Source organism: Doryrhamphus excisus, unplaced genomic scaffold (genome assembly GCF_030265055.1).
Source record: "Doryrhamphus excisus isolate RoL2022-K1 unplaced genomic scaffold, RoL_Dexc_1.0 HiC_scaffold_24, whole genome shotgun sequence".
NCBI classification, from domain to species: domain Eukaryota; kingdom Metazoa; phylum Chordata; class Actinopteri; order Syngnathiformes; family Syngnathidae; genus Doryrhamphus; species Doryrhamphus excisus.
The window spans coordinates 440,050-467,808 of record NW_026652242.1 but is presented as its reverse complement, the minus strand read 5'-3'; the positions used below and the strand labels follow the sequence as shown (position 1 = coordinate 467,808).

Sequence of the window (27,759 nt, the reverse complement as noted above, 5' to 3'; positions counted from 1 at the left end):
CTGTTAGTACTCGGCCTCCCCTGGCATCCCGTGCGTGTGTTGTGATTGTGATGTTTTGTCATTCAGCGCCACTTTGCAGCAGCACATCCACTCGACAATTTAATTTGTTCTCCGACAGCGTTTACCAATGTGGCATTGGTGGTTCAGTGGTAGAATTCTCGCTTGCCAAGCGGGAGGCCCGGGTCCGATTCCCGGCCAATGCAGTATATCTCAGCTTGTACCTTTCTTTAGAGCTCATGTTGAAAAAGTACAAAGGCTCTTTTCCTGCGAAAGGGCAGTATTCAGAATGACACCTGAAACGTAACAGACCGGACCACCGGAGAGTTAAGGTGGACAGCACTTAGTGAAACCTGACTGCAGTCATGCTGTTGTAGTCTCTGTCGCGCAATTGGTCAGCGCGTTTGGCTGTTAACTGAGAGGTTGGTGGTTCGAGCCCACCCAGGGACTCTCAATTCACACATTTGTTGGACTTTGGACTCCCTCCCTTGTATGAACATTTTTCCCCATTGGCGAACTGTTTTTGTGTTGGTGCCAGATGCACTGCTGGCACTGTGGCTAAGCTGGTCAAAGTGCCTGTCTAGTAAACAGGAGATCCTGGGTTCAAAGCCCAGCAGTGCCTGGGTGCTTGGTCAGTGAAACTTTGGCAGCTGATTTGTGAACCATGTACTTCTTTTTGTCACTTGCCCTTCAAGAACGAATTGACGTTGCATCCACAGCTGACGTGATTGTTGTGGATCCCATTACGCCAGAAGGTGCTTGAATCCAAAGAGTATGACATTTTTGATGTGTTGTCATTCAGCGCCACTTTGCAGAGGCTCATCCACTTGACAGTTGAATTTTTTTTCTCTTACAGTGTGTCCCCACGTGGCATTGGTGGTTCAGTGGTAGAATTCTCACTTGCCAAGCGGGGGCCGCGCGCGTGTTGTCGACATTTGCTGCCAGCCAATCAGGATGCGACACAGACGTCAGACAAGCAAAGAGACTCGCCTGCCACGCGGGCATGATTACCATTACCATCTATCAGGGATGGCAACTGAATTAAGAATCAATGCCAGAAACCTGCCACAGGATTTCAGATAATGTTTTGATGCAGACTGGTCATGATGCCTCTGATTCGTTCAATTAATTAATTAAAATTAATTAAACCACTACCTGTGAGAGGTAAGGTACACCATTGCTCTAAACATTGATAGAATAGTTAGTAATGGAGTTAGTAGTGAATAACTAACAATGCTTGTGGGGATTTTTTTGGTGTTGGACATCTTTCAGATAAATAAACATGCAAACTGACCCGGGAACATCATGGCTGTTCCTGGCAAATGAACATAACAGGAGGGTTAAGATGACTACACTTCCAAAGTTCTCAGCTATGACTGAACCTCTCGCTCCTTTGTTCCCTGAGAAACTAGGTTGGGTGTGGAATTGATCAAACATCAAGAAGACCACATCAATTCAAAAAAATTAAAAAGTGATATCGTGGCAGAAAAATGCCCGGTTAGCTCAGTCGGGAGAGCATGAGACTCTTAATCTCAGGGTCGTGGGTTCGAGCCCCACATTGGGCGGTTCAGCTCTTTTGGTGATACATCTTAAAGATTTCTTTCCTGTGGAAAATTCTGCAACATGCGGAAAACATTTCATTCGAAGTACACAAAAACAAATCCCATTCTTGTAGGACCACAAATGGTAGAGCGCTCACTTCGCATGTGAGATGAAGTGGAATCGATGTCAGTTATGTCAGTCAGGATTTGGTCAAGGTTGTTGTGTGGTTTTGGCATGGATAAGGCTATGTATCTAAATTTAGGAGGAGTCCATGGTCTGTAAACATACTGAGGTACTCCCACTGCTGTTGCGGAACTTGCGGGACCTTGCAAATTTCCCCACTGAGGGACGAATAAAGGCATATCTTATCTTCTACCATAGGGTAGGCTTTTGGCAAGAAGTAGGATTCTTAATCCTACTTCTTGCCATTCTTAATGCTTTCCCAAGTTCCAACATTTCCTTGGGAGCGAGTTTGATAACCGAGCCCACCCAGGGACTCTCAATTCACACGTGTTGGACTTTGGACTCCCTCCCTTGTATGAACATTTTTCCCCATTGGCGAACTGTTTTTTTGTTTTGGTGCCAGATGCACAGCTGGCGCTGTGGCTAAGCTGGTCTAAGTGCCTGTCTCGCACTGTATCTTCAATTTAATTATTGAGAATGGCGTTTACCCACAGTCCTGGAAGATCGCAAAGGTGCTTGGTCGAAAAGGTTTACTTAAACAAGTTATTCAGGGAAGGGGCCTACCTTGACCGCCTGAACAGGGACTTGAACCCTGGACCCTCAGATTAAAAGTCTGATGCTCTACCAACTGAGCTATCCAGGCCTTTATGGAATGCGGACAACTCACAAGGTAAAATCTTCTGGCATACTGTACTTGACCTTGCAGAGATGAGAGCTTCTTCTCTGGCTCTCAACAAAGGCGGTCACATCTTTCCCCTCTCCTCCCTATCCCCTATCTTCCCTGCTTTGTTGTTCCCTGTCCATCCTGTCGATGTAGTTTGACTTGATTCTTTGTCACGCAGTCTGAAATTGGCAAACTGAGAAATTCTGATTGAGTGACCAATGCAGTCTGTCTATTTTAATACATTTCGTCTCAACTCATGTTGAAAAAGGACAGAGCCATTTCCCTGAGAGCACAAGACCCCTGGATTGTACCCAAAAATACTTTGCGTTCATCAAAGAGTAAAGCTGGTGTCCTGGTTTGCAATGCCTCGATTGTTACACCAGAAGGTGCGAGTCACATCCAAAACAAAGGGCATGCTGGACGCATAGCATGCGTTAGTATGGCTTCAACTGAACAGAAGTTGGCAGCGTGTGCGTCTCTGTGGCGCAATCGGTCAGCGCGCTCGGCTGTTAACCGGGAGGCTGGTGGTTCGAGCCCACCCAGGGACGTTCTCTGGATGTCACCAGTGTCACTGTTCATTCATGTTTGCGCTCCACTCTTGCACAGCACTTGTGTGGTTCCCAATTGGCAAACTGCGTGTCAATGACTTTTCAAAAGCACATTCCAGCTTCCATGGTCTAACACATTTGATCAGAAGTTAGGTTGATCAAGTCACAGATTTCAGTTTGTTTCTGCACAGGTCTGGTGAAACACAGAAGCTCTGCTTGAAAATATTATCTTTTGCAAAAGCGCCAGCCAGGATTATAGATTAAGAGACGACGGAATGCTTTTATGTTAAAAGGAATCAAGTCAAACCCCATCAACTGGTAAGCAGGGGCCCTTAAGAGAAGACACTGTATACTGTTGTGATTTTTTGACAGACATGTCTAGTAAACAGGAGATCCTGGGTTCAAATCCCAGCAGTGCCTTCTCTGTGTTTCAGCAGCTCCTATGCTGTTATTTAAAAGAAATGTTGTTCTTCTTCTGTTGAATAAAGACCCATCATTTCTGATGTCATATGTAGTATACATGTCACATGTACTACAATGCTCCCTACAAAGACAATACCCTTGTGTATTTGGACATTTGCAGGTTTAAGAAAACAGACCACATTAGCCAAATATCTTCTGGACAAAAGAGTGGTCAGACAAGACAAAGTTTGAGCCAGTCACCTGAACATTAGACTTTTGATCTGAGTGTCCGGGATTCAAGTCCCTGTTCAGGTGACCAGTGATAGGGTCTGAGGTCCACTTGCAAACGCCTCCTTTTTGCCCACAAAATACAAGGGCAACAGGACAATCCCTTGGTACTTTATGGAAACAATGTGAGGTGCCTGGCTTTTAACTAGAAGTGGAAAGACTTGTGTAGCCCCTCACACAAACCATGTGTCTTCCTCCCATGCACATGTTGCCAGCTGATCCTTGACATCAGCAAAAATTTGGTTCTAGGACAATGGGGTCACCTGCCCCCATTGGTCTTTTCCAAGGAGTCATGGTGGCCGAGAGGTTAAGGCGTTGGACTCGAAATCCAATGGGGTTTCCCCGCACAGGTTGGAATCCTGAAACCATAAAAGGCTTACAGCACCTGGTATTCCCAGTCGGTCTCCCATCCAAGTACTAACCAGGCCCGCCCCTGCTTAGCTTCCGAGATCGGACGGGATCGGGCGTTTTCAGGGTAGTATGGCCGTAAGTTGCCAGGTCAACTGAAAAGATCCTATTTGAAGGCGACGCAGGCCAAACTAGACTCCAGCAAAAAGTGTCAAACAGCGCCCTCTGCTGTCAGGCAAGAGCAGAAACCATAAAAAGCTTACAGCACCTGGTATTCCCAGGCGGTCTCCCATCCAAGTACTAACCAGGCCCGCCCCTGCTTAGCTTCCGAGATCGGACGAGATCGGGCGTTTTCAGGGTAGTATGGCCGTAAGCTGCCAGGACAACTGAAAAGATCCTATCTGAAGGCGACGCAGGCCAAACTAGACTCCAGCAAAAAGTGTCAAACAGCGCCCTCTGCTGTCAGGCAAGAGCAGAAACCATAAAAAGCTTACAGCACCTGGAATTCCCAGGCGGTCTCCCATCCAAGTATTAAACAGGCCCGCCCCTGCTTAGCTTCCGAGGTCGGACGAGATCGGGCATTGTGAGGGGAGTATGGCCATAAGCTGCCAGGTCAACTGAAAAGATCTTATTTGAAGGCGACGCAGGCCAAACTAGATCCAGCAAAAAGTGTCAAACAGCGCCCTCTGCTGTCAGGCAAGAGCAGAAACCATAAAAAGCTTACAGCACCTGGTATTCCCAGGCGGTCTCCCATCCAAGTACTAACCAGGCCCGCCCCTGCTTAGCTTCCGAGATCGGACGAGATCGGGCATTTTCAGGGTAGTATGGCCGTAAGCTGCCAGGGCAACTGAAAAGATCCTATTTGAAGGTGACGCAGGCCAAACTAGACTCCAGCAAAAAGTGTCAAACAGCGCCCTCTGCTGTCAGGCAAGAGCAGAAACCATAAAAGGCTTACAGCACCTGGTATTCCCAGGCGGTCTCCCATCCAAGTACTAACCAGGCCCGCCCCTGCTTAGCTTCCGAGATCGGACGATATCGGGCATTTTCAGGGTAGTATGGCCGTAAGCTGCCAGGGCAACTGAAAAGATCCTATTTGAAGGCGACGCAGGCCAAACTAGACGCCAGCAAAAAGTGTCAAAAAGCGCCCTCTGCTGTCAGGCAAGAGCAGAAACCATAAAAAGCTTACAGCACCTGGTATTCCCAGGCGGTCTCCCATCCAAGTACTAACCAGGCCCACCCCTTCTTAGCTTCCTAGATCGGACGAGATCGGGCGTTTTCAGGGTAGTATGGCCGTACGCTGCCAGGGCAACTGAAAAGATCCTATTTGAAGGCGACGCAGGCAAAACTAGACTACAGCAAAAAGTCTCAAACAGCGCCCTCTGCTGTCAGGCAAGAGCAGAAACCATAAAAAGCTTACAGCACCTGGTATTCCCAGGCGGTCTCCCATCCAAGTACTAACCAGGCCCACCCCTGCTTAGCTTCCGAGATCGGACGAGATCGGGCTTTTTCAGGGTAGTATGGCCGTAAGCTGCCAGGGCAACTGAAAAGATCCTATTTGAAGGCGACGCAGGCCAAACTAGACTCCAGCAAAAAGTGTCAAACAGCGCCCTCTGCTGTCAGGCAAGAGCAGAAACCATAAAAAGCTTACAGCACCTGGTATTCCTAGGCGGTCTCCCATCCAAGTACTAACCAGGCCCGCCCCTACTTAGCTTCCGAGATCGGACGAGATCGGGCGTTTTCAAGGTAGTATGGCCGTAAGCTGCCAGGGCAACTGAAAAGATCCTATTTGAAGGCGACGCAGGCCAAACTGGACTCCAGCAAAAAAGTGTCAAACAGCGCCCTCTGCTGTCAGGCAAGAGCAGAAACCATAAAAAGCTTACAGCACCTGGTATTCCCAGGCGGTCTCCCATCCAAGTACTAACCAGGCACACCCCTGCTTAGCTTCCGAGATCGGGCGTTTTCAGGGTAGTATGGCCGTAAGCTGCCAGGGCAACTGAAAAGATCCTATTTGAAGGCGACGCAGGCCAAACTAGACGCCAGCAAAAAGTGTCAAACAGCGCCCTCTGCTGTCAGGCAAGAGCAGAAACCATAAAAAGCTTACAGCACCTGGTATTCCCAGGCGGTCTCCCATCCAAGTACTAACCAGGCCCGCCCCTGCTTAGCTTCCGAGATCGGACGAGATCGGGCATTTTCAGGGTAGTATAGCCGTAAGCTGCCAGGGCAACTGAAAAGATCCTATTTGAAGGTGACGCAGGCAAAACTAGACGACAGCAAAAAGTGTCAAACAGCGCCCTCTGCTGTCAGGCAAGAGCAGAAACCATAAAAAGCTTACAGCACCTGGTATTCCCAGGCGGTCTCCCATCCAAGTACTAACCAGGCCCACCCCTTCTTAGCTTCCTAGATCGGACGAGATCGGGCGTTTTCAGGGTAGTATGGCCGTACGCTGCCAGGGCAACTGAAAAGATCCTATTTGAAGGCGACGCAGGCAAAACTAGACTACAGCAAAAAGTCTCAAACAGCGCCCTCTGCTGTCAGGCAAGAGCAGAAACCATAAAAAGCTTACAGCACCTGGTATTCCCAGGCTGTCTCCCATCCAAGTACTAACCAGGCCCACCCCTGCTTAGCTTCCGAGATCGGACGATATCGGGCGTTTTCAGGGTAGTATGGCCGTAAGCTGCCAGGGCAACTGAAAAGATCCTATTTGAAGGCGACGCAGGCCAAACTAGACTCCAGCAAAAAGTGTCAAACAGCGCCCTCTGCTGTCAGGCAAGAGCAGAAACCATAAAAAGCTTACAGCACCTGGTATTCCCAGGCGGTCTCCCATCCAAGTACTAACCAGGCCCGCCCCTGCTTAGCTTCCGAGATCGGACGAGATCGGGCATTTTCAGGGTAGTATAGCCGTAAGCTGCCAGGGCAACTGAAAAGATCCTATTTGAAGGTGACGCAGGCAAAACTAGACTACAGCAAAAAGTGTCAAACAGCGCCCTCTGCTGTCAGGCAAGAGCAGAAACCATAAAAAGCTTACAGCACCTGGTATTCCCAGGCGGTCTCCCATCCAAGTACTAACCAGGCCCACCCCTTCTTAGCTTCCTAGATCGGACGAGATCGGGCGTTTTCAGGGTAGTATGGCCGTACGCTGCCAGGGCAACTGAAAAGATCCTATTTGAAGGCGACGCAGGCAAAACTAGACTACAGCAAAAAGTCTCAAACAGCGCCCTCTGCTGTCAGGCAAGAGCAGAAACCATAAAAAGCTTACAGCACCTGGTATTCCCAGGCGGTCTCCCATCCAAGTACTAACCAGGCCCACCCCTGCTTAGCTTCCGAGATCGGACGATATCGGGCGTTTTCAGGGTAGTATGGCCGTAAGCTGCCAGGGCAACTGAAAAGATCCTATTTGAAGGCGACGCAGGCCAAACTGGACTCCAGCAAAAAAGTGTCAAACAGCGCCCTCTGCTGTCAGGCAAGAGCAGAAACCATAAAAAGCTTACAGCACCTGGTATTCCCAGGCGGTCTCCCATCCAAGTACTAACCAGGCCCGCCCCTGCTTAGCTTCCGAGATCGGACGAGATCGGGCATTTTCAGGGTAGTCTAGCAGTAAGCTGCCAGGGCAACTGAAAAGATCCTATTTGAAGGCGACGCAGGCAAAACTAGACTTCAGCAAAAAGTGTCAAACAGCGCCCTCTGCTGTCAGGCAAGAGCAGAAACCATAAAAAGCTTACAGCACCGTGTATTCCCAGGCGGTCTCCCATCCAAGTACTAACCAGGCCCACCCCTGCTTAGCTTCCGAGATCGGACGAGATCGGGCGTTTTCAGGGCAGTATGGCCGTAAGCTGCCAGATCAACTGAAAAGATCCTATTTGAAGGCGACGCAGGCCAAACTAGACTCCAGCAAAAAGTGTCAAACAGCGCCCTCTGCTGTCAGGCAAGAGCAGAAACCATGAAAAGCTTACAGCACCTGGTATTCCCAGGCGGTCTCCCATCCAAGTACTAACCAGGCCCGCCCCTGCTTAGCTTCCGAGATCGGACGAGATCGGGCGTTTTCAGGGTAGTATGGCCGCAAGCTGCCACATCAACTGAAAAGATCCTATTTGAAGGCGACGCAGGCCAAACTAGACTCCAGCAAAAAGTGTCAAACAGCGCCCTCTGCTGTCAGGCAAGAGCAGAAACCATAAAAAGCTTACAGCACCTGGTATTCCCAGGCGGTCTCCCATCCAAGTACTAACCAGGCCCACCCCTGCTTAGCTTCCGAGATCAGGCGTTTTCAGGGTAGTATGGCCGTAAGCTGCCAGGGCAACTGTAAAGATCCTATTTGAAGGCGACGCAGGCCAAACTAGACTCCAGCAAAAAGTGTCAAACAGCGCCCTCTGCTGTCAGGCAAGAGCAGAAACCATATAAAGCTTACAGCACCTGGTATTCCCAGGCGGTCTCCCATCCAAGTACTAACCAGGCCCGCCCCTGCTTAGCTTCCGAGATCGGACGAGATCGGGCATTTTCAGGGTAGTATGGCCGTAAGCTGCCAGGTCAAATGAAAAGATCCTATTTGAAGGTGACGCAGGCCAAACTAGACTCTGGCAAAAAGTGTCAAACAGCGCCCTCTGCTGTCAGGCAAGAGCAGAAACCATAAAAAGCTTACAGCACCTGGTATTCCCAGGCGGTCTCCCATCCAAGTACTAACCAGGCCCGCCCCTGCTTAGCTTCCGAGATCGGACGAGATCGGGCATTTTCAGGGTAGTATGGCCGTAAGCTGCCAGGGCAACTGAAAAGATCCTATTTGAAGGTGACGCAGGCCAAACTAGACTCCAGCAAAAAGTGTCAAACAGCGCCCTCTGCTGTCAGGCAAGAGCAGAAACCATAAAAGGCTTACAGCACCTGGTATTCCCAGGCGGTCTCCCATCCAAGTACTAACCAGGCCCGCCCCTGCTTAGCTTCCGAGATCGGACGATATCGGGCGTTTTCAGGGTAGTATGGCCGTAAGCTGCCAGGGCAACTGAAAAGATCCTATTTGAAGGCGACGCAGGCCAAACTAGACGCCAGCAAAAAGTGTCAAAAAGCGCCCTCTGCTGTCAGGCAAGAGCAGAAACCATAAAAAGCTTACAGCACCTGGTATTCCCAGGCGGTCTCCCATCCAAGTACTAACCAGGCACACCCCTGCTTAGCTTCCGAGATCGGGCGTTTTCAGGGTAGTATGGCCGTAAGCTGCCAGGGCAACTGAAAAGATCCTATTTGAAGGCGACGCAGGCCAAACTAGACGCCAGCAAAAAGTGTCAAACAGCGCCCTCTGCTGTCAGGCAAGACCAGAAACCATAAAAAGCTTACAGCACCTGGTATTCCCAGGCGGTCTCCCATCCAAGTACTAACCAGGCCCGCCCCTGCTTAGCTTCCGAGATCGGACGAGATCGGGCATTTTCAGGGTAGTATAGCCGTAAGCTGCCAGGGCAACTGAAAAGATCCTATTTGAAGGCGACGCAGGCAAAACTAGACTACAGCAAAAAGTGTCAAACAGCGCCCTCTGCTGTCAGGCAAGAGCAGAAACCATAAAAAGCTTACAGCACCTGGTATTCCCAGGCGGTCTCCCATCCAAGTATTAACCAGGCCCACCCCTTCTTAGCTTCCTAGATCGGACGAGATCGGGCGTTTTCAGGGTAGTATGGCCGTACGCTGCCAGGGCAACTGAAAAGATCCTATTTGAAGGCGACGCAGGCAAAACTAGACTACAGCAAAAAGTCTCAAACAGCGCCCTCTGCTGTCAGGCAAGAGCAGAAACCATAAAAAGCTTACAGCACCTGGTATTCCCAGGCGGTCTCCCATCCAAGTACTAACCAGGCCCACCCCTGCTTAGCTTCCGAGATCGGACGATATCGGGCGTTTTCAGGGTAGTATGGCCGTAAGCTGCCAGGGCAACTGAAAAGATCCTATTTGAAGGCGACGCAGGCCAAACTGGACTCCAGCAAAAAAGTGTCAAACAGCGCCCTCTGCTGTCAGGCAAGAGCAGAAACCATAAAAAGCTTACAGCACCTGGTATTCCCAGGCGGTCTCCCATCCAAGTAGTAACCAGGCCCGCCCCTGCTTAGCTTCCGAGATCGGACGAGATCGGGCATTTTCAGGGTAGTCTAGCAGTAAGCTGCCAGGGCAACTGAAAAGATCCTATTTGAAGGCGACGCAGGCAAAACTAGACTACAGCAAAAAGTGTCAAACAGCGCCCTCTGCTGTCAGGCAAGAGCAAAAACCATAAAAAGCTTACAGCACCTGGTATTCCCAGGCGGTCTCCCATCCAAGTACTAACCAGGCCCACCCCTGCTTAGCTTCCGAGATCGGACGAGATCGGGCGTTTTCAGGGTAGTATGGCCGTAAGCTGCCAGGACAACTGAAAAGATCTTATTTGAAGGCGACGCAGGCCAAACTAGACTCCAGCAAAAAGTGTCAAACAGCGCCCTCTGCTGTCAGGCAAGAGCAGAAACCATAAAAAGCTTACAGCACCGTGTATTCCCAGGCGGTCTCCCATCCAAGTACTAACCAGGCCCACCCCTGCTTAGCTTCCGAGATCGGACGAGATCGGGCGTTTTCAGGGTAGTATGGCCGTAAGCTGCCACATCAACTGAAAAGATCCTATTTGAAGGCGACGCAGGCTAAACTAGACTCCAGCAAAAAGTGTCAAACAGCGCCCTCTGCTGTCAGGCAAGAGCAGAAACCATAAAAAGCTTACAGCACCTGGTATTCCCAGGCGGTCTCCCATCCAAGTACTAACCAGGCCCGCCCCTGCTTAGCTTCCGAGATCGGACGAGATCGGGCATTTTCAGGGTAGTATAGCCGTAAGCTGCCAGGGCAACTGAAAAGATCCTATTTGAAGGTGACGCAGGCAAAACTAGACTACAGCAAAAAGTGTCAAACAGCGCCCTCTGCTGTCAGGCAAGAGCAGAAACCATAAAAAGCTTACAGCACCTGGTATTCCCAGGCGGTCTCCCATCCAAGTACTAACCAGGCCCACCCCTTCTTAGCTTCCTAGATCGGACGAGATCGGGCGTTTTCAGGGTAGTATGGCCGTACGCTGCCAGGGCAACTGAAAAGATCCTATTTGAAGGCGACGCAGGCAAAACTAGACTACAGCAAAAAGTCTCAAACAGCGCCCTCTGCTGTCAGGCAAGAGCAGAAACCATAAAAAGCTTACAGCACCTGGTATTCCCAGGCGGTCTCCCATCCAAGTACTAACCAGGCCCACCCCTGCTTAGCTTCCGAGATCGGACGATATCGGGCGTTTTCAGGGTAGTATGGCCGTAAGCTGCCAGGGCAACTGAAAAGATCCTATTTGAAGGCGACGCAGGCCAAACTGGACTCCAGCAAAAAAGTGTCAAACAGCGCCCTCTGCTGTCAGGCAAGAGCAGAAACCATAAAAAGCTTACAGCACCTGGTATTCCCAGGCGGTCTCCCATCCAAGTACTAACCAGGCCCGCCCCTGCTTAGCTTCCGAGATCGGACGAGATCGGGCATTTTCAGGGTAGTCTAGCAGTAAGCTGCCAGGGCAACTGAAAAGATCCTATTTGAAGGCGACGCAGGCAAAACTAGACTTCAGCAAAAAGTGTCAAACAGCGCCCTCTGCTGTCAGGCAAGAGCAGAAACCATAAAAAGCTTACAGCACCGTGTATTCCCAGGCGGTCTCCCATCCAAGTACTAACCAGGCCCACCCCTGCTTAGCTTCCGAGATCGGGCGTTTTCAGGGCAGTATGGCCGTAAGCTGCCAGATCAACTGAAAAGATCCTATTTGAAGGCGACGCAGGCCAAACTAGACTCCAGCAAAAAGTGTCAAACAGCGCCCTCTGCTGTCAGGCAAGAGCAGAAACCATGAAAAGCTTACAGCACCTGGTATTCCCAGGCGGTCTCCCATCCAAGTACTAACCAGGCCCGCCCCTGCTTAGCTTCCGAGATCGGACGAGATCGGGCGTTTTCAGGGTAGTATGGCCGCAAGCTGCCACATCAACTGAAAAGATCCTATTTGAAGGCGACGCAGGCCAAACTAGACTCCAGCAAAAAGTGTCAAACAGCGCCCTCTGCTGTCAGGCAAGAGCAGAAACCATAAAAAGCTTACAGCACCTGGTATTCCCAGGCGGTCTCCCATCCAAGTACTAACCAGGCCCGCCCCTGCTTAGCTTCCGAGATCGGACGAGATCGGGCGTTTTCAGGGTAGTATGGCCGTAAGCTGCCAGGTCAACTGAAAAGATCCTATTTGAAGGTGACGCAGGCCAAACTAGACTCCAGCAAAAAGTGTCAAACAGCGCCCTCTGCTGTCAGGCAAGAGCAGAAACCATAAAAAGCTTACAGCACCTGGTATTCCCAGGCGGTCTCCCATCCAAGTACTAACCAGGCCCACCCCTGCTTAGCTTCCGAGATCGGACGATATCGGGCGTTTTCAGGGTAGTATGGCCGTAAGCTGCCAGGGCAACTGAAAAGATCCTATTTGAAGGCGACGCAGGCCAAACTGGACTCCAGCAAAAAAGTGTCAAACAGCGCCCTCTGCTGTCAGGCAAGAGCAGAAACCATAAAAAGCTTACAGCACCTGGTATTCCCAGGCGGTCTCCCATCCAAGTACTAACCAGGCCCGCCCCTGCTTAGCTTCCGAGATCGGACGAGATCGGGCATTTTCAGGGTAGTCTAGCAGTAAGCTGCCAGGGCAACTGAAAAGATCCTATTTGAAGGTGACGCAGGCCAAACTAGACTCCAGCAAAAAGTGTCAAACAGCGCCCTCTGCTGTCAGGCAAGAGCAGAAACCATAAAAAGCTTACAGCACCTGGTATTCCCAGGCGGTCTCCCATCCAAGTACTAACCAGGCCCACCCCTGCTTAGCTTCCGAGATCGGACGATATCGGGCGTTTTCAGGGTAGTATGGCCGTAAGCTGCCAGGGCAACTGAAAAGATCCTATTTGAAGGCGACGCAGGCCAAACTGGACTCCAGCAAAAAAGTGTCAAACAGCGCCCTCTGCTGTCAGGCAAGAGCAGAAACCATAAAAAGCTTACAGCACCGTGTATTCCCAGGCGGTCTCCCATCCAAGTACTAACCAGGCCCACCCCTGCTTAGCTTCCGAGATCGGACGAGATCGGGCGTTTTCAGGGCAGTATGGCCGTAAGCTGCCAGATCAACTGAAAAGATCCTATTTGAAGGCGACGCAGGCCAAACTAGACTCCAGCAAAAAGTGTCAAACAGCGCCCTCTGCTGTCAGGCAAGAGCAGAAACCATGAAAAGCTTACAGCACCTGGTATTCCCAGGCGGTCTCCCATCCAAGTACTAACCAGGCCCGCCCCTGCTTAGCTTCCGAGATCGGACGAGATCGGGCGTTTTCAGGGTAGTATGGCCGTAAGCTGCCAGGTCAACTGAAAAGATCCTATTTGAAGGTGACGCAGGCCAAACTAGACTCCAGCAAAAAGTGTCAAACAGCGCCCTCTGCTGTCAGGCAAGAGCAGAAACCATAAAAAGCTTACAGCACCTGGTATTCCCAGGCGGTCTCCCATCCAAGTACTAACCAGGCCCACCCCTGCTTAGTTTCCGAGATCAGGCGTTTTCAGGGTAGTATGGCCGTAAGCTGCCAGGGCAAGTGTAAAGATCCTATTTGAAGGCGACGCAGGCCAAACTAGACTCCAGCAAAAAGTGTCAAACAGCGCCCTCTGCTGTCAGGCAAGAGCAGAAACCATATAAAGCTTACAGCACCTGGTATTCCCAGGCGGTCTCCCATCCAAGTACTAACCAGGCCCGCCCCTGCTTAGCTTCCGAGATCGGACGAGATCGGACGAGATCGGGCGTTTTCAGGGTAGTATGGCCGTAAGCTGCCACATCAACTGAAAAGATCCTATTTGAAGGCGACGCAGGCCAAACTAGACTCCAGCAAAAAGTGTCAAACAGCGCCCTCTGCTGTCAGGCAAGAGCAGAAACCATAAAAAGCTTACAGCACCTGGTATTCCCAGGCGGTCTCCCATCCAAGTACTAACCAGGCCAGCCCCTGCTTAGCGTCCGAGATCGGGCGTTTCCAGGGTAGTATGGCCGTAAGCTGCCAGGTCAACTGAAAAGATCCTATTTGAAGGTGACCCAGGCCAAACTAGACTCCAGCAAAACATGTCAAACAGCGCCCTCTGCTGTCAGGCAAGAGCAGAAACCATGAAAAGCCTACAGCACCTGGTATTCCCAGGCAGTCACCCATCCAAGTACTAACCAGGCCCGCCCCTGCTTAGCTTCCGAGATCGGACGAGATCGGGCGTTTTCAGGGTAGTATGGCCGTAAGCTGCCAGATCAACTGAAAAGATCCTATTTGAAGGCGACGCAGGCCAAACTAGACTCCAGCAAAAAGTGTCAAACAGCGCCCTCTGCTGTCAGGCAAGAGCAGAAACCATAAAAAGCTTACAGCACCTGGTATTCCCAGGCGGTCTCCCATCCAAGTACTAACCAGGCCCACCCCTGCTTAGCTTCCGAGATCGGGCTTTTACAGGGTAGTATGGCCTAAGCTGCCAGGTCAACTGAAAAGATCCTATTTGAAGGTGACGCAGGCCAAACTAGACTCCAGCAAAAAGTGTGAAACAGCGCCCTCTGCTGTCAGGCAAGAGCAGAAACCATAAAAAGCTTACAGCACCTGGTATTCCCAGGCGGTCTCCCATCCAAGTACTAACCAGGCCCGCCCCTGCTTAGCTTCCGAGATCGGACGAGATCGGGCGTTTTCAGGGTAGTATGGCCGTAAGCTGCCAGGTCAACTGAAAAGATCCTATTTGAAGGTGACGCAGGCCAAACTAGACTCTGGCAAAAAGTGTCAAACAGCGCCCTCTGCTGTCAGGCAAGAGCAGAAACCATAAAAAGCTTACAGCACCTGGTATTCCCAGGCGGTCTCCCATCCAAGTACTAACCAGGCCCGCCCCTGCTTAGCGTCCGAGATCGGGCGTTTCCAGGGTAGTATGGCCGTAAGCTGCCAGGTCAACTGAAAAGATCCTATTTGAAGGTGACCCAGGCCAAACTAGACTCCAGCAAAACATGTCAAACAGCGCCCTCTGCTGTCAGGCAAGAGCAGAAACCATGAAAAGCCTACAGCACCTGGTATTCCCAGGCAGTCACCCATCCAAGTACTAACCAGGCCCGCCCCTGCTTAGCTTCCGAGATCGGACGAGATCGGGCGTTTTCAGGGTAGTATGGCCGTAAGCTGCCAGATCAACTGAAAAGATCCTATTTGAAGGCGACGCAGGCCAAACTAGACTCCAGCAAAAAGTGTCAAACAGCGCCCTCTGCTGTCAGGCAAGAGCAGAAACCATAAAAAGCTTACAGCACCTGGTATTCCCAGGCGGTCTCCCATCCAAGTACTAACCAGGCCCACCCCTGCTTAGCTTCCGAGATCGGGCTTTTACAGGGTAGTATGGCCGTAAGCTGCCAGGTCAACTGAAAAGATCCTATTTGAAGGTGACGCAGGCCAAACTAGACTCCAGCAAAACATGTCAAACAGCGCCCTCTGCTGTCAGGCAAGAGCAGAAACCATAAAAAGCTTACAGCACCTGGTATTCCCAGGCGGTCTCCCATCCAAGTACTAACCAGGCCCGCCCCTGCTTAGCTTCCGAGATCGGACAACATCGGGCGTTTTCAGGGTAGTATGGCCGTAAGGTGCTAGGGCCCATTGTCCACCATCAAGGTGACTTCAACCGACCCTTCACTATCCTTCATCTCTGTGCAGTCCATATTTTAAAAGCTGTTAGCCAGGCAATCGGCAGCAAAACCAAATGCAAAAAATCTAAGGAATTTGCTACCTACTGTTTTGCTGCTGTCCAAAACAGCACAGATGTTGAAACATCGCTACAAATTTTTCATCATATGTGCGTTGTTTTCTTCAGCGAAGAAGAAAACAACTTGCTTCGGGGGAGTCTAAAGCATCTGCAGAAGGTCATGAAGATCCACAAAGCTGAGCCTCTGACCGAGGTCTGTGAGAAGGGAGACCCTGGATCAGCAAATTAGTTTGTGGATCAGTCACCCTTTACCAAAGCCTTCTGGCAAAAAAGGGACCAAGCTTAGTCTGACATTTCTCATCAAGAAAAAATGGACAGGCCAATGCATACTTCTGCCCAGGTGTTGTGGACATTCTTTTGAGGAAATACATGGGCCTCTTTCCTCTCTGGAGTGGAATTGCACTGGGCGATCTTAAAAGATACGATAAGACTGTCAAAAAAACTAATCAAACCAAAAAAAGCAGAGAAACCAACTGTTATGTGGAGATGTGGTTTGGGCTGGTAAAAAACTCTGTTTTACAGAGAAGAAGGCATTTAAGACCAGCGGAATTTGTGAACATCATGTACAGTGCACTGCAGGGACGGTATGTGGAACATCTAAACGAGCACAACTTACCAATAGAAATACTGTACAGAGGAAAAGACTCTCATTTAATGCCAGAGGATGACCATCAGGAGGCCTGGAATAAACGCAGCAGTACTGCTAAGTCTGGAAAACAGGATGACATGGAGCAGAAGCGGGATGCGTCTTTTCCACCAGACACTGACGAAGCAGCAGAAGAGGCAAATTGTGCCTTCTGGCTTGCTGCAGTGAGCCCTGCGTCTTGACCAACAAGAAAGGGAGCAGATTGTGCTTCCTCTAACGCACAGCAGATGGCACCATCTGGTGAAGGGGTGTCACACAGTATGTTGATACAATACGTTGCCTATTCTCCCTAGTCCTCTCCCTGGTCCTCTCCCTAGTCCTCTCCCTAGTGCTCAGTGTAGTTGCATGTAGGTGTACACAGATATTTTTTGAAGTCGTTGCTCAGTTATTTGTGTAATGATTTCAGTTTGTTCATGTGGAACAAAAAACAGTGTACCTGTTAGATCCGAGTGGATATGCTGCAGAAAAGAAGGCGTCAAAAATGGCTGTAAACAAAACTAAAGTAAATATTTATGCTTACAACTCACATTATGTAAAATAATACATGTTTTTCCAGGGAATACCTGCACATGAGAAGGGTGCGCCACAAAGCAAAAGACTGGATTGATATTGATTGGGAAGGGGCGGTGATGAAACATCCACTGCAAAAGGATGGAAGCAGTTGTGGTGTCATCGTAGCCAAGGTAATTTACGGGATACAATTGAGCATAATTGGACTTGAAACCTACTCTATTAACAAAATTATGTCTAGATGGCAAAGGAAATTATTCAGACGTTTCTAAGGATCCCCAATATAATGTTTTCTACAACGACAGACAGCATGAGAACTGAAAGAAAAACAATGGCCCTTGAACTTCTGCAGGGATCAGGTAGCTAATAGGTCATCAATTTATAAGGTACATTTTTAATGCACTCATTGAAAATATAATGATTTTGTAGTTTTCCAAATGGATTCCTGGTGTGTGATCTGTGCCTCCAAAGACCCACCTACATCTACTGCTGCCACAGCTACATAGACTGTGAAGAGTGATACTGGTTGGGTAAGATTGATAATGCAGAATGACATTACATTTACAGGACATTAATTGTTGATTTTGACAGTTTCATTTTTTCCCATTATGACAGATTTAATGTGACATATGTGACCGGTGGTTTCACGGGGAATGCGTTGGAATAAAAATTGACGATCTCAAGAAAGCGGAAGATAATCACTGGCTTTGTCCTCTGTGCCAATAAAAGTTGATGTTGGCAGAACATTGTGTTTTAAGTGTTTTTGTGTCTTGTCCAGCCTTTACGGCAGATCTAGATACCCCTCCATGCTAAACAGATTTACTATGCCAGGGAAAAGTGTAAGCTACAATTACCATGTTACATAAAACTGTCATGATCTGTGTTGTTGCTCTGCTGCCTCCTGCTGCCTCTTCTCTTTTAGTACACCTTGATTGGCAGCAGGCGGGCTTCTTCTGCACACCAGAGCCCAATAGCCCTGGGATTACTTATCATCCCTGCTCCTAGCTGCAAACCACCAGATTGGGACAATCTGGTGAAAGCAACGCTTTGACCCCTCACTTTCTGGCTTTTACCTGTATTGTACTGAGTACCTGCCCGCTGGTTTCTGCATCCGTGTTTTTGGTTCCAGCACCTAACGCGTCATTTTCCTGAATCCCTTTAACTACAGTATTTTTGTTTTAACTTGGACTGCTCCTTGAGTAGGCTGCACTGTGTCGAGTGGTTAGTGTGCAGGCCACACAGCTAGGAAACTTGAGTTCTATTCCACCTTCTGTGTGGAGTTTGCATGATCTCCCCGTGCATGTGTGGGTTTTTCTCTGGTCACTTCGGTTTCCTCCCCCATTCCAAAAACATGCTAGGTTAATTGGCCACTCCAAATTGGCCATAGGTATGAATGTGAGTGTGAATGGTTGTTTGTCTATATGTGCCCTGGGATTGGCTGGCCACCAGTCCAGGGTGTATTCCCTAACACAGCTGGGATAGTCTCCAGCATGCACGCGACCCTTGTGAGGATAAGCAGTAGAAAATTAATGAAAGAATGAATGCTCCCTGAGTTGTGCTTTTGTTGCAACTTTGCCTCATTGTTTGGACACCTCCTGTTCTATGTATCGACTTCTATCCACTTCCGATGCAGAGAACCTACTCCATGCATTTGTCATGTCTCACCTCTATTACTGTGTGCTGCTTGTGCTGCTTTCTGGTCTTCCAATGTCTAGTTTGTAAAGCTTGCCGTTAGTACCTTCAGGTACGACCACGCTACCATTTGAGCCACAATGCCCCAACAAGGACAAGAAAGAAGAATGCGGGCTCGAGAGCCTTTTCCATTGGGGCTCCAGCATTGTGGAATGCCCTAACTGCTGATACTAGAGCTGTTACCTCAGTGGAAATGTTAAAGTCTCAACTCAAGACTTATTTGTACACTTTAGCATTTAGTTAATAGTATTCCCGGCCTGATTGACTGCCACTCCTATGGTACCATCATAAGAGTCCTACTGATACAAAGTGGTTTGGAGGTCAAGGATCCTGACCTGGGCGCTATTGGTATTTATGTAAACATTTTTTTTTATATAAAATCTTGGGAAAGTTTAGTAGCAAAGCAGAAATGCCTGTATGGTACTAGCAGACAATTCCTACAAAGTGGTTTGGAGGTCAAAGGTCACATGACCTGGAAGCTATTGATAATGATTTGTGTAAAAAATCATCAAAAATCCTAGTAAAGTTGAGTAGCAAATCAAAAAAACGTGTACGGTACTAGCAGACAATTCCTACTGATACAAAGTGGTTTAGAGGTCAAAGGGCACATGACCTGGAAGCTATTGATAATGATTTGTGTAAAAAAATTCATCAATAATCCTAGTAAGGTAAGTAGCAAAGCAAAAAGGCGTGTATGGTGCTAGCAGACAATTCCTACTGATACAAAGCGGTTTGGAGGTCAAAGGTCACATGACCTGGAAGCTATTGATAATAGTTCATTTCAAAAAATTACATAAAATCTTAGGAAAGTTGAGTAGCAAAGCAATAAGACCTGTACGGTACTAACAGACAAGTGCAACTGATACAAAGTAGTTTGGAGGTCAAGGGTCATATGACCTTGAAGCTATTGATAATATTTAATTTCCAAATATTATATAAAATCCCAGAAAAGTTGAGTCGCAAAGCAAAAAGGCATGTATGGTACTAGCAGACAATTCCTACTGATACATAGTGGTTTGGAGGTCAAAGGTCACATGACCTGGAAGCTATTGATAATAGTTCATTTCAAAAAATTACATAAAATCTTAGGAAAGTTGAGTAGCAAAGCAAAGAACCATGTACGGTACGAACAGACAAGTCCAACTGATACAAAGTGGTTTGGAGGTCAAGGGTCATATGACCTGGAAGCTATTGATAATAGTTCATTTCAAAAAATTACATAAAATCCTAGCAAAGTTGAGTAGAAAAGCAATAAGGCGTGTACGGTACTAGCAGATAAGTCCAACTGATACAAAGTGGTTTGGAGGTCAAGGGTCGTATGACCTGGAAGCAATTGATAATGATTTGTGTAAAAAATTCATCAAAAATCCTAGTAAAGATGTAATGGCCACAGAAGTTCATCAGCTGAGGTAGTGGGGTCCATCAGTGCGGCATTTCCACTGTTTTCCATCTAAGCATATTGTCACTCATCTACTTTTACACACAGCATAACACACAGCATAATACATTTGCATACATAAACCGGAGTTATGTCAGCTTCCAGCCAGCAGGTGTCAGACGAGGACGACAGAGTGGACGGGGCTGAAACAGCCCAGGACCTGACCGCTCCTTGAGCCTTGCCGACATGTCACCTACAGGCATAGCCACACAGCAGTCACTGAACTGTCCAGCCTGTTGGGGTCCATGTATTTGGACCAGCCAGATCAGGACGCCGCACAGGCTGATGAGGGCGATGACGAAACAGGGCTGTACACTCAGCACACTCAGTCAAGAGAAGGGGCTTAGAGCGGCAATGGAGACGATGACGGCAGAATTAAAGGCATATGTGGACACCAAGCTACAACATTTTGATCAAGTTGTGGTAGCCTGCTTGAAACGCCGAGATGCAAGGTGGGACGAAGCGCTTAAGAAGACCCTGACCAAGAGTCGCCTGCCCTGGAGACCTGCTAGTTTCTCCACCCCTGCACCTCCAGCGTCAGGCAGCAACCAGCCGCCCACCATCAATGCCACCTTTCCCATTCCGCCGGCTGTCACAGCGAGGATGGAGTTTCCCCAGTTTGGAGAGTCCAGGAGTTCTGCTGATGTAACAGAATTCATTGAGCAATGTGAGAACTTCCTGGCTCTCAGGCCTCTGAGTGATGCCGAACTGGTGGGAACCCTCAATGCAGTCCTAAAGGGACCTGCACGAAGCTCGTGGTTGGCTGCCCGCAGTAAAATAACATGCTGGGCTACCTTCAAGCAGTCCTTTCTTGAGGCTTTTTTACCCACCGACTACCAATCTGAGATCGAAGAGCAGCTCCGTTCCAATGTGCAAACCCCCAATCAGTGTCTGCGTGACTTTGCGTATGATTACCGCGCCCTGTGCCTGAAATGGAGACCCGACATGGAGGAAGAGGAAATCGTGCGGCGCATACTCGGTGCCTGTAACCCAAGGCTGGCCAGCGTGTTGCGGGGTATCGTATCCACAGTGGACCAGATGGTTAAGGTTGTCTCCCTGATCGAGAGGGACTGGAGCAACACCAAAGACTATTGGAGTCGTGTACAACAGGCTAACCCAGTGAAAAGGCCGGGCAAGAAGGCGGAGCAGGGGTCAAGCCAAAGCACAGCAGCTGACCTCGCCTTTGCAGTGGGAGAAAAAGCCCTTTTGGTCGTGCCTGTAAGCCTGCGAGGTTCGCATGGGGATGCAGTCCTTGACTCAGGGTGCTCCTACTCCCTGATTAGTCACTCCTTGTGGAAGGCAATAAGGAAGGAGGGGGAAATCCTAGAGCCAAGCGGAATTCCAAGGTTCATCATGGCCAATGGGCAAGAGAAAAGGGCACTTGGAAAAGCCACCCTGCTCCTCACCCTGCAGGACTTCCACGGCACTCTGGTAGTACATGTGATGCCTGACAACCATTTGTGTATGCCGCTGCTCCTAGGTCTTGACTTCATGGCCCTGACTGAGATCACTCTGAAACCTCATCTCCGCAAGTATGCTATGTCAGGTGGGAAAGAGTTTAGGTTTCTCAACAAAACCCGAGATAAACTACACTGGAATCATACTCAATCTTCTGTGAATTTTTACATGGCTGTTGACGAGGAGCCCAAAGGCCACCCATCCAACATTCCATTCTTTGAGGCTCAGCCCGAAGTTGTGAGGCCGCTGCTGCAGAAGTGGCCAAACGTTTGGACTGAGACCACTGGTGCCACCCGGATCATTACCCATAAAATCAGGACGACCGATGAGGTGCCGGTGAGGCGGAGCGCTTACAGGGTGTCCTGCCAAAAACAGCAGATAATCGAAGAGCGATTGAGCCATCAACATCGCCGTGGGCATCGCCTGTAGTGCTGACTCCCCGGAAGGATGGGGCACCCCGGTTCTGCTTGGATTACAGGGGCCTCAATGCTAAAACACTGCATGATGCGTACCCCATGCCCCTGGTCCATGAGATATTGGAGTCCCTGCTCGGCGCCACCTATTTCAGCTCCCTGGACTTGCAGAGTGGATACTGGCAAGTGGCCATGGATGTGGAGTGCAAGCCGAAGACTGCCATGACCACCCACCTAGGCCTGTTCCAGTTCAAGGTTATGCCTTTTGGACTGCAGAACGCTGGGGCTACCTTCCAGCGGTTGATGGAGACCGTCTTGGGTGAGCTCAGAGGGAGGACCTGTTTCATGTACATTGACGACATCATTGTATTCTCGAAGACAGAGGAACATCTCCTCGACCTTGACGCTGTGTTCGAAAATTACATCAAGCCAACTTAACGCTCAACGTGAAAAAGTGCCACTTACTCCAACGCCAGCTCACCTTTTTGGGACATCTGGTTTCCGGGAAAGGGGTGGAGGTGGATCCAGCTAAGATCTCTGCTATTACTGCCTACCCGCCGCCAACCAACCTGAAAAGTCTCCAGAGGTTTCTGGGGTTGGTGGGCTGGTACCATAAATTCATCCCCAGGCTCGCTGACTTAGCAGCGCCCTTAAACCATCTAAAAAAGAAGGATGTGTCTTGGGAATGGAGCCCAAGTTGCCAAGAGGCCTTCAACCACCTCAAAGCCTTGCTGCAGTCACCGCCATTTCACCCGATGGGGGGTTCCTAAATACATGGTGTCCGACCGTGACCCCCAGTTCACTAGTCAGTTGATGTCCCGGTTGTGTGAAGCTTGGGGAGTGTCCCATAAGCTGACCACAGCCTACCACACCCAAACAAACATGACTGAAAGAGTCAATCGGACCTTAAAAACAATGATTGCCTCCTTTGTGGGGAACCATCATCAAGACTGGGATGGATGGTTGCCTGAGTTCCGTCTCGCTCTCAACACCGCAGTCCACGAGACAACAGGCACCACTCCCGCCATGTTGGCCCTTGGTAGGAACTTGATGGGACCGCTGGAACGACTGGTACACAAAGCTCCATCACCACACACATCCGCATACCACACAATACACACACACACACAGTTGCACAATGAAGTGGAGAGACATGTTGGTGCGGCCAAAGCTCGACAAGCCAGATATTGTAATGCAGGTCGCAGAGATGTACACTTCGCTGTCGGGGATCTGGTCTGCGTTAGGGCACACCCACTATCCAAAGCTTCGGCAAAATTCTATGCCAAACTTGCTCCCAGATGGGTAGGCCCTGCTCGGGTAGAGAAGCAATTAGGTCCTGTAAACTATAAATGTGGTAGACATGAAGTCCTATTACGGCCGCTGGCTGGGGGGGGGTGTAATGGGCACAGAAGTCCATCAGCTGAGGTAGTGGGGTCCATAAGTGCTTCGCTACGATATACTCAGCTGTAAGAAAAACTACTGCCATGATCTGTGTACGGGGAAACAGGTACAGGACCATATATACGTGCATCATCATTGTTACCATGCATCCTCCTCATCTGCAAGAGCGACTGCAGTGAGCAGACACGCCTGTAGGTGGTTGGAGAAAGAGAAAAATTGTGACGTCACACACCCGAGGGGATGCTGAGAGCCGGCGTTTTAGCCACTGTGATGGAAAAATTTATATTTCACAGGTATAACATAGGTTACACATTGTGTGAATTACTTTAAGGCCTTTTGTAGAGCTTCAACATTTGCATCCGAGCACATCCTGCTGTCCCTTCAAAGATGGTGGAACAGCAGGAGGCTATCTGTAACCTGGGGTTAGGGACAGTGTCGGAGGAGGTCATTCTTTGATCAAAGCTTTACCTTCATGGGATAAGGGGACATCAGGATGTCCCACCAAATGGCTGACCCTAGGAGGTTGTCTCGCATGGGTGTGACAAACCGTGCCAGAAGATTGGGTGTGTAGACTAACCCCCATACATGAGGGTGGCATCGGGGGAGTGACAAGAAAGTCTCTTTTCTCTTGTAATGTAATTCATTTGCATGCTATGGAGGATAAAAGTTCCCGCCAAGAGACCACTCTTGGCCAGACACCTACAGACCGCCATGCATACTGTGTGTTGTCTGACCCCTTTGTTTTGCAAAGGTAATAAAAACTGCCAGAGCTATGTATTTATTTCAGGCATTCTCTATCCTACTTAGGATGATAGAAATTTTTTCCACAACACCACGAGGGCCAACTTTGTCAAGCGACAGCTGACGGGATTTCCTTTTCCCTCCTGGCTTGAGCAATTGGACTTTGGGCAAGGTTCCGGACCCAGGGATTGGACGGAGAAGTGGATGCGCGTCCGTGAGTGGAACCGCGGCTTTCACCTCTGTTTTGTGGACAAGCACTGACTCTTCGGGAACTTTGGGACACTTGCGGGGTGGGGGGTACACTTTCGGGATTAATTTGGGTGTTTCATGGTTGTCTTTGTTGGCGGGTGGGATGTTGAGTTAGTTAGTTGGTTAGTTAGTTAGGTTGGTTGGGAGGGGATGACATGCGGGGTTGGTTTTGGTGTAATTAAACTGCCGTGGTGTGGCAACCCAACATTTTCGACAGTTTCCTTTTTTTTTCTTATAGCTGATATCCACTCCCCCCGCGACCTTCCTTTTTGCGTTGTAGCCTCGTTACCTCCATAGGAGGCCGCGATCGTTACAAAGTTGAGTAGCAAAGCAAAAAGGCGTGTATGGTACTCGCAGACAAGTCCTACTGATACAAAGTGGTTTGGAGGTCAGGGGTCTAATGACCTGGAAGCTGTTGATAATAGTTCATATAAAAAATACATATAAAATCCTAGCAGAGTTGAGTAGCAAAGTAAAAAGGCATGTATGGTACTAGGAAACCATTCCTACTGATACAAAGTGGTTTGGAGGTCAAAGATCACATGACCTGGAAGCTATTGATAATGATTTGTGTAAAAAAATAATCACGAATCCTAGTAAAGTTAAGTACCAAATCAAAAAGGTGTGTATGGTACTAACAGACAATTCCTTCTGATACAAAGTGGTTTGTAGGTCAAAGGCCATATGACCTGGAAGGTATTGATAATGACTTGTGTAACAAATTCATATTAAATCTGATTAAACATTATTTGAAAAACAAAAAGGTGTGCATAGTACTACGAGGCCAGTTTTCACATGAAATGGATTTATTGTAAGTCATTCAAAATATTAGCCCAATAATTCAATCAATACATTTGTCAATGATTTTTTTATGCAGCATAGCACGTGCATAACAGCCAAATTTCACAGATGGAGTTAATATACTGCTTTTTAATACTCCAGCAATACTTTGTGCAGAAGGTATTAACACAGTAACCCAAAGTTCAGCAGCTGGACAGGGCAGCACAGGACATGAGATGGGGACAATGAAAACAATCCGACAAATGGTGTCCCTTTAGCAGTTCCAGTTGTTTTGAGGATACAGGCTGTCAACCAGTCTGGTGGCCCTGGAGCAAATAGACCAGTGTCTTTTCCCTGAAGGCAGCGAGAACACCACTCAAATAATTAATCTATTATAGCTCACCAACAGTGACAAGGTATGCATTGTAATATTAATACAAGGTGATTAACATAAAGTGATTTGAAGTGCCAAGGTCGCATGGCCTGCATGCTATAATACAAAATCTTTCAATTTTTAATGTTAAAATGTCATATGAAGCCCAATAAAATATAAAACTTCTAAAAATGGGCTTCAGAATCAGAAAAGGTTTATTGCCATGTATGATCAAACACATACGAGGAATTTGTTTTGGTATAGTAGGTGCAGACACATCTATTTAAAAAAGAATGAAAAATACAAAATATGAGAAATACTAAATATACAGAATAACAGTATAAATATATGTACACAGTCTGTTTTTTGTTTGTTATTCCGGAAGTGCAGTCTGATTGTCCAAACTGAGCGTTAATGTAACGTATACAATGAAAGTGTCAAAGTGGCAGGATGAGGCAGAGGTGGGGTGTGAAAAGTGTCAGGTGGGGTTCCGGGCTTTGTTGATGAGACTGACAGCAGACGGGAAGAAACTGTTCTTGTGGCGTGAGGTTTTGGTCCTGATGGACCGCAGCCTCCTGCCAGAGGGGAGCGTCTCGAAGAGTCTGTGTCCGGGGTGAGAGGGATCTGCCACAATCCTTTCTGCACACCTCAGGGTCCTGGAGGCGTACAGATCTGGAGGGACGGGAAATTGCAGCCAATCACCTTCTCTGCACACCGAATTATTATTTGACACGGTTGTGGATCAATTTCTGGTGTGATTTAATTTTTTTTTTAGCAAACTCTCTTCGATGGAATAGAAATGAATGGAAATTTATTGACGGTCCCTAGTCCGAACAAGCGGCATAGAGGGCGGGACTTCCGTGTGAGCTCCCCGCAGCAGGAGAGAGCAGCCCGGCCGGCACAGTGAGGGGAACGACCGCCGTTTCTATGGAGGAGAATATCCAACGTGAAACTAACTTCACCACGGTGTCACAGATTTCGGTTTTCCTGAGCGAAAGCCTTCATCTGGTGCTTTAGATCGATGGATGAAAACTATCCTCTGCTATGACTGCCATGTCACCCTGCTTATTTATGACAGTTTTGAACTGGGGACCTTTCACAGGTTAGGGGCACATGGTAACCACAACACTATGGAAATCATATGAAGTGCTGAGCTTTGAACAGGATTGGTGAAATAATGCCAGTCTGAGTGGCCACAAGTGAGAATTATTCCTTGTGCGCATTTCCTTGTGGTCTTTTCCCTTAATGTATATATAGAAATAAACATAAAAATGAAATCTATAGGAACATTAATAAAAACTAAAATAAGCATGTGTAAAACTATAAAAACATTTGGTTAAGATCCAAAATAAAAGGTATAGGGTATAAAATAATCATTAAATAAAAGTCAAGTTCAAAAGTTAAAAAAAGAGTATAATAGGAGCAAGAGTTAAAAGCCAAATTAAATAGGCGGGTTTTGAGCCTATTTGTAAAAATCTCAACGTTCTCTACGGCCCTCAGGTCCTCCAGCAGGCTGTTCCACAAACGGGGCCATAAAACTGGAAAGATGCCTCATCGTGTGTGTCCATGTTTTAACTCTGGAAATACATAACAGGCCGGTGTCGGAGGACCTGAGGGTCCGCGAGGGTTCGTAACTTATAAGTAATTCAGAAAGATAAGAAGGCCCACAACCCCTGAGACATTTAAAAACCATTACGAGAACCTTCAAATCGAACCTGAAACATACACGGAGCCAATGCAGTGATTTTAGAAGCGGTGTAATATGCGCCTGCCTTCTGGTCCTCGTCAGCACACGTGCATCAAAAGTTGTTCTGTAAAAGTTGTAGACTTGTGATGTTTCTTTTAGGAAGACCAGAAAGCAGGGCATTGCATTAGTCAATACGACTGGAAATAAAAGCATGCATCAGCATCTCTCTCTAGCTTCTGGATTGTTGCTTTTTTCTTGTCTTGCCAAATAGGACCTCTCTCTCGAACCCATTTTACTCTTGGCAAAACAGTGACAATCCAGATCCTAACCTCAAACTACTGCTATTTTTGTTTTGTTTTGTTTTGAGAGTTATTACTTTTATTGTTTTATGAGTTCTTATCTTGACACATTCTTGCAGGATTAACAGAAACATCTGCAGGCAGGGTTGCTGTTGGCGCATCCAGGCACCTCCAGGACCTGGGGGTCACTGGGGGTCTGAGATCAGGGTCACAGGAACATTCCCTCTTCAGCACAGTCAAACACTTTCTATTGTCTAAGCAAATGGATATGAGGGTGATAACTGACATTATATTCATTCTATCTACATTTTATTCTAACAAAAGGAAAATGTGCATGACAGCCTTTTCAATTGATTTGAGTCTA

At 48.3% G+C, this 27,759-nt stretch overlaps 1 long non-coding RNA gene, 45 other non-coding genes and 12 pseudogenes across 47 annotated transcripts; 6 read left to right on the top strand and 52 right to left on the bottom strand.

Annotated features, from left to right (window-relative positions):
* The first annotated feature begins 132 nt into the window (after positions 1–132).
* On the top strand, positions 133–203 carry trnag-gcc (transfer RNA glycine (anticodon GCC)). Its single transcript has one exon. It is a non-coding gene; the product is annotated as a tRNA-Gly (tRNA).
* A 170-nt stretch (positions 204–373) lies between these two features.
* On the top strand, positions 374–447 carry trnan-guu (transfer RNA asparagine (anticodon GUU)). Its single transcript has one exon. It is a non-coding gene; the product is annotated as a tRNA-Asn (tRNA).
* Positions 448–545: 98 nt separating this feature from the next.
* trnat-agu (transfer RNA threonine (anticodon AGU)) lies at positions 546–619 on the top strand. The gene has a single exon. It is a non-coding gene; the product is annotated as a tRNA-Thr (tRNA).
* Positions 620–1,489: 870 nt separating this feature from the next.
* Positions 1,490–1,562, top strand: trnak-cuu (transfer RNA lysine (anticodon CUU)). The gene has a single exon. It is a non-coding gene; the product is annotated as a tRNA-Lys (tRNA).
* Positions 1,563–2,292: 730 nt separating this feature from the next.
* Positions 2,293–2,365, bottom strand: trnak-uuu (transfer RNA lysine (anticodon UUU)). The gene has a single exon. It is a non-coding gene; the product is annotated as a tRNA-Lys (tRNA).
* Positions 2,366–2,860: 495 nt separating this feature from the next.
* Positions 2,861–2,934, top strand: trnan-guu (transfer RNA asparagine (anticodon GUU)). Its single transcript has one exon. It is a non-coding gene; the product is annotated as a tRNA-Asn (tRNA).
* A 1,063-nt stretch (positions 2,935–3,997) lies between these two features.
* LOC131111139 (5S ribosomal RNA) lies at positions 3,998–4,116 on the bottom strand. Its single transcript, XR_009121130.1, has one exon. It is a non-coding gene; the product is annotated as a 5S ribosomal RNA (ribosomal RNA).
* Positions 4,117–4,228: 112 nt separating this feature from the next.
* LOC131111180 (5S ribosomal RNA) lies at positions 4,229–4,347 on the bottom strand. Its single transcript, XR_009121163.1, has one exon. It is a non-coding gene; the product is annotated as a 5S ribosomal RNA (ribosomal RNA).
* A 112-nt stretch (positions 4,348–4,459) lies between these two features.
* On the bottom strand, positions 4,460–4,578 carry LOC131111178 (5S ribosomal RNA; annotated as a pseudogene).
* A 111-nt stretch (positions 4,579–4,689) lies between these two features.
* On the bottom strand, positions 4,690–4,808 carry LOC131111128 (5S ribosomal RNA). Its single transcript, XR_009121124.1, has one exon. It is a non-coding gene; the product is annotated as a 5S ribosomal RNA (ribosomal RNA).
* A 112-nt stretch (positions 4,809–4,920) lies between these two features.
* LOC131111162 (5S ribosomal RNA) lies at positions 4,921–5,039 on the bottom strand. The gene has a single exon (XR_009121151.1). It is a non-coding gene; the product is annotated as a 5S ribosomal RNA (ribosomal RNA).
* Positions 5,040–5,151: 112 nt separating this feature from the next.
* On the bottom strand, positions 5,152–5,270 carry LOC131111173 (5S ribosomal RNA). Its single transcript, XR_009121160.1, has one exon. It is a non-coding gene; the product is annotated as a 5S ribosomal RNA (ribosomal RNA).
* Positions 5,271–5,382: 112 nt separating this feature from the next.
* Positions 5,383–5,501, bottom strand: LOC131111141 (5S ribosomal RNA). The gene has a single exon (XR_009121131.1). It is a non-coding gene; the product is annotated as a 5S ribosomal RNA (ribosomal RNA).
* Positions 5,502–5,613: 112 nt separating this feature from the next.
* On the bottom strand, positions 5,614–5,732 carry LOC131111160 (5S ribosomal RNA). Its single transcript, XR_009121149.1, has one exon. It is a non-coding gene; the product is annotated as a 5S ribosomal RNA (ribosomal RNA).
* A 113-nt stretch (positions 5,733–5,845) lies between these two features.
* On the bottom strand, positions 5,846–5,954 carry LOC131111183 (5S ribosomal RNA; annotated as a pseudogene).
* Positions 5,955–6,066: 112 nt separating this feature from the next.
* On the bottom strand, positions 6,067–6,185 carry LOC131111147 (5S ribosomal RNA). Its single transcript, XR_009121136.1, has one exon. It is a non-coding gene; the product is annotated as a 5S ribosomal RNA (ribosomal RNA).
* A 112-nt stretch (positions 6,186–6,297) lies between these two features.
* On the bottom strand, positions 6,298–6,416 carry LOC131111172 (5S ribosomal RNA). The gene has a single exon (XR_009121159.1). It is a non-coding gene; the product is annotated as a 5S ribosomal RNA (ribosomal RNA).
* Positions 6,417–6,528: 112 nt separating this feature from the next.
* On the bottom strand, positions 6,529–6,647 carry LOC131111167 (5S ribosomal RNA). The gene has a single exon (XR_009121155.1). It is a non-coding gene; the product is annotated as a 5S ribosomal RNA (ribosomal RNA).
* A 112-nt stretch (positions 6,648–6,759) lies between these two features.
* Positions 6,760–6,878, bottom strand: LOC131111145 (5S ribosomal RNA). Its single transcript, XR_009121134.1, has one exon. It is a non-coding gene; the product is annotated as a 5S ribosomal RNA (ribosomal RNA).
* A 112-nt stretch (positions 6,879–6,990) lies between these two features.
* LOC131111171 (5S ribosomal RNA) lies at positions 6,991–7,109 on the bottom strand. The gene has a single exon (XR_009121158.1). It is a non-coding gene; the product is annotated as a 5S ribosomal RNA (ribosomal RNA).
* A 112-nt stretch (positions 7,110–7,221) lies between these two features.
* LOC131111154 (5S ribosomal RNA) lies at positions 7,222–7,340 on the bottom strand. Its single transcript, XR_009121143.1, has one exon. It is a non-coding gene; the product is annotated as a 5S ribosomal RNA (ribosomal RNA).
* A 113-nt stretch (positions 7,341–7,453) lies between these two features.
* Positions 7,454–7,572, bottom strand: LOC131111166 (5S ribosomal RNA). Its single transcript, XR_009121154.1, has one exon. It is a non-coding gene; the product is annotated as a 5S ribosomal RNA (ribosomal RNA).
* Positions 7,573–7,684: 112 nt separating this feature from the next.
* LOC131111159 (5S ribosomal RNA) lies at positions 7,685–7,803 on the bottom strand. Its single transcript, XR_009121148.1, has one exon. It is a non-coding gene; the product is annotated as a 5S ribosomal RNA (ribosomal RNA).
* A 112-nt stretch (positions 7,804–7,915) lies between these two features.
* Positions 7,916–8,034, bottom strand: LOC131111096 (5S ribosomal RNA). The gene has a single exon (XR_009121094.1). It is a non-coding gene; the product is annotated as a 5S ribosomal RNA (ribosomal RNA).
* A 112-nt stretch (positions 8,035–8,146) lies between these two features.
* Positions 8,147–8,255, bottom strand: LOC131111177 (5S ribosomal RNA; annotated as a pseudogene).
* A 112-nt stretch (positions 8,256–8,367) lies between these two features.
* On the bottom strand, positions 8,368–8,486 carry LOC131111116 (5S ribosomal RNA). Its single transcript, XR_009121113.1, has one exon. It is a non-coding gene; the product is annotated as a 5S ribosomal RNA (ribosomal RNA).
* A 112-nt stretch (positions 8,487–8,598) lies between these two features.
* On the bottom strand, positions 8,599–8,717 carry LOC131111104 (5S ribosomal RNA). Its single transcript, XR_009121102.1, has one exon. It is a non-coding gene; the product is annotated as a 5S ribosomal RNA (ribosomal RNA).
* Positions 8,718–8,829: 112 nt separating this feature from the next.
* On the bottom strand, positions 8,830–8,948 carry LOC131111156 (5S ribosomal RNA). Its single transcript, XR_009121145.1, has one exon. It is a non-coding gene; the product is annotated as a 5S ribosomal RNA (ribosomal RNA).
* A 112-nt stretch (positions 8,949–9,060) lies between these two features.
* Positions 9,061–9,169, bottom strand: LOC131111182 (5S ribosomal RNA; annotated as a pseudogene).
* Positions 9,170–9,281: 112 nt separating this feature from the next.
* LOC131111144 (5S ribosomal RNA) lies at positions 9,282–9,400 on the bottom strand. The gene has a single exon (XR_009121133.1). It is a non-coding gene; the product is annotated as a 5S ribosomal RNA (ribosomal RNA).
* Positions 9,401–9,512: 112 nt separating this feature from the next.
* Positions 9,513–9,631, bottom strand: LOC131111176 (5S ribosomal RNA; annotated as a pseudogene).
* A 112-nt stretch (positions 9,632–9,743) lies between these two features.
* LOC131111153 (5S ribosomal RNA) lies at positions 9,744–9,862 on the bottom strand. The gene has a single exon (XR_009121142.1). It is a non-coding gene; the product is annotated as a 5S ribosomal RNA (ribosomal RNA).
* A 113-nt stretch (positions 9,863–9,975) lies between these two features.
* On the bottom strand, positions 9,976–10,094 carry LOC131111174 (5S ribosomal RNA). Its single transcript, XR_009121161.1, has one exon. It is a non-coding gene; the product is annotated as a 5S ribosomal RNA (ribosomal RNA).
* A 112-nt stretch (positions 10,095–10,206) lies between these two features.
* Positions 10,207–10,325, bottom strand: LOC131111088 (5S ribosomal RNA). Its single transcript, XR_009121092.1, has one exon. It is a non-coding gene; the product is annotated as a 5S ribosomal RNA (ribosomal RNA).
* Positions 10,326–10,437: 112 nt separating this feature from the next.
* On the bottom strand, positions 10,438–10,556 carry LOC131111155 (5S ribosomal RNA). Its single transcript, XR_009121144.1, has one exon. It is a non-coding gene; the product is annotated as a 5S ribosomal RNA (ribosomal RNA).
* A 112-nt stretch (positions 10,557–10,668) lies between these two features.
* Positions 10,669–10,787, bottom strand: LOC131111142 (5S ribosomal RNA). The gene has a single exon (XR_009121132.1). It is a non-coding gene; the product is annotated as a 5S ribosomal RNA (ribosomal RNA).
* A 112-nt stretch (positions 10,788–10,899) lies between these two features.
* On the bottom strand, positions 10,900–11,018 carry LOC131111170 (5S ribosomal RNA). The gene has a single exon (XR_009121157.1). It is a non-coding gene; the product is annotated as a 5S ribosomal RNA (ribosomal RNA).
* Positions 11,019–11,130: 112 nt separating this feature from the next.
* Positions 11,131–11,249, bottom strand: LOC131111152 (5S ribosomal RNA). Its single transcript, XR_009121141.1, has one exon. It is a non-coding gene; the product is annotated as a 5S ribosomal RNA (ribosomal RNA).
* Positions 11,250–11,362: 113 nt separating this feature from the next.
* LOC131111165 (5S ribosomal RNA) lies at positions 11,363–11,481 on the bottom strand. The gene has a single exon (XR_009121153.1). It is a non-coding gene; the product is annotated as a 5S ribosomal RNA (ribosomal RNA).
* Positions 11,482–11,593: 112 nt separating this feature from the next.
* LOC131111089 (5S ribosomal RNA) lies at positions 11,594–11,702 on the bottom strand (annotated as a pseudogene).
* Positions 11,703–11,814: 112 nt separating this feature from the next.
* On the bottom strand, positions 11,815–11,933 carry LOC131111094 (5S ribosomal RNA). The gene has a single exon (XR_009121093.1). It is a non-coding gene; the product is annotated as a 5S ribosomal RNA (ribosomal RNA).
* A 112-nt stretch (positions 11,934–12,045) lies between these two features.
* LOC131111168 (5S ribosomal RNA) lies at positions 12,046–12,164 on the bottom strand. Its single transcript, XR_009121156.1, has one exon. It is a non-coding gene; the product is annotated as a 5S ribosomal RNA (ribosomal RNA).
* A 112-nt stretch (positions 12,165–12,276) lies between these two features.
* LOC131111151 (5S ribosomal RNA) lies at positions 12,277–12,395 on the bottom strand. The gene has a single exon (XR_009121140.1). It is a non-coding gene; the product is annotated as a 5S ribosomal RNA (ribosomal RNA).
* A 113-nt stretch (positions 12,396–12,508) lies between these two features.
* Positions 12,509–12,627, bottom strand: LOC131111164 (5S ribosomal RNA). The gene has a single exon (XR_009121152.1). It is a non-coding gene; the product is annotated as a 5S ribosomal RNA (ribosomal RNA).
* Positions 12,628–12,739: 112 nt separating this feature from the next.
* Positions 12,740–12,858, bottom strand: LOC131111150 (5S ribosomal RNA). The gene has a single exon (XR_009121139.1). It is a non-coding gene; the product is annotated as a 5S ribosomal RNA (ribosomal RNA).
* A 113-nt stretch (positions 12,859–12,971) lies between these two features.
* LOC131111158 (5S ribosomal RNA) lies at positions 12,972–13,090 on the bottom strand. The gene has a single exon (XR_009121147.1). It is a non-coding gene; the product is annotated as a 5S ribosomal RNA (ribosomal RNA).
* Positions 13,091–13,202: 112 nt separating this feature from the next.
* On the bottom strand, positions 13,203–13,321 carry LOC131111157 (5S ribosomal RNA). Its single transcript, XR_009121146.1, has one exon. It is a non-coding gene; the product is annotated as a 5S ribosomal RNA (ribosomal RNA).
* A 112-nt stretch (positions 13,322–13,433) lies between these two features.
* Positions 13,434–13,542, bottom strand: LOC131111185 (5S ribosomal RNA; annotated as a pseudogene).
* A 112-nt stretch (positions 13,543–13,654) lies between these two features.
* On the bottom strand, positions 13,655–13,783 carry LOC131111163 (5S ribosomal RNA; annotated as a pseudogene).
* A 112-nt stretch (positions 13,784–13,895) lies between these two features.
* LOC131111184 (5S ribosomal RNA) lies at positions 13,896–14,004 on the bottom strand (annotated as a pseudogene).
* Positions 14,005–14,116: 112 nt separating this feature from the next.
* On the bottom strand, positions 14,117–14,235 carry LOC131111149 (5S ribosomal RNA). The gene has a single exon (XR_009121138.1). It is a non-coding gene; the product is annotated as a 5S ribosomal RNA (ribosomal RNA).
* Positions 14,236–14,347: 112 nt separating this feature from the next.
* LOC131111091 (5S ribosomal RNA) lies at positions 14,348–14,455 on the bottom strand (annotated as a pseudogene).
* Positions 14,456–14,567: 112 nt separating this feature from the next.
* On the bottom strand, positions 14,568–14,686 carry LOC131111146 (5S ribosomal RNA). The gene has a single exon (XR_009121135.1). It is a non-coding gene; the product is annotated as a 5S ribosomal RNA (ribosomal RNA).
* A 112-nt stretch (positions 14,687–14,798) lies between these two features.
* On the bottom strand, positions 14,799–14,907 carry LOC131111179 (5S ribosomal RNA; annotated as a pseudogene).
* Positions 14,908–15,019: 112 nt separating this feature from the next.
* On the bottom strand, positions 15,020–15,138 carry LOC131111148 (5S ribosomal RNA). Its single transcript, XR_009121137.1, has one exon. It is a non-coding gene; the product is annotated as a 5S ribosomal RNA (ribosomal RNA).
* Positions 15,139–15,250: 112 nt separating this feature from the next.
* On the bottom strand, positions 15,251–15,359 carry LOC131111181 (5S ribosomal RNA; annotated as a pseudogene).
* Positions 15,360–15,471: 112 nt separating this feature from the next.
* On the bottom strand, positions 15,472–15,590 carry LOC131111175 (5S ribosomal RNA). Its single transcript, XR_009121162.1, has one exon. It is a non-coding gene; the product is annotated as a 5S ribosomal RNA (ribosomal RNA).
* Positions 15,591–16,434: 844 nt separating this feature from the next.
* Positions 16,435–17,584, top strand: LOC131111074 (uncharacterized). Of its 2 annotated transcripts, XR_009121088.1 has the most exons (4): positions 16,435–17,037; positions 17,106–17,223; positions 17,294–17,394; positions 17,480–17,584. It is a non-coding gene; the product is annotated as an uncharacterized LOC131111074 (long non-coding RNA). The 2 variants fall into 2 exon arrangements; XR_009121087.1 differs by having other exon boundaries at positions 16,435–17,223.
* Positions 17,585–27,759: the final 10,175 nt, after the last annotated feature.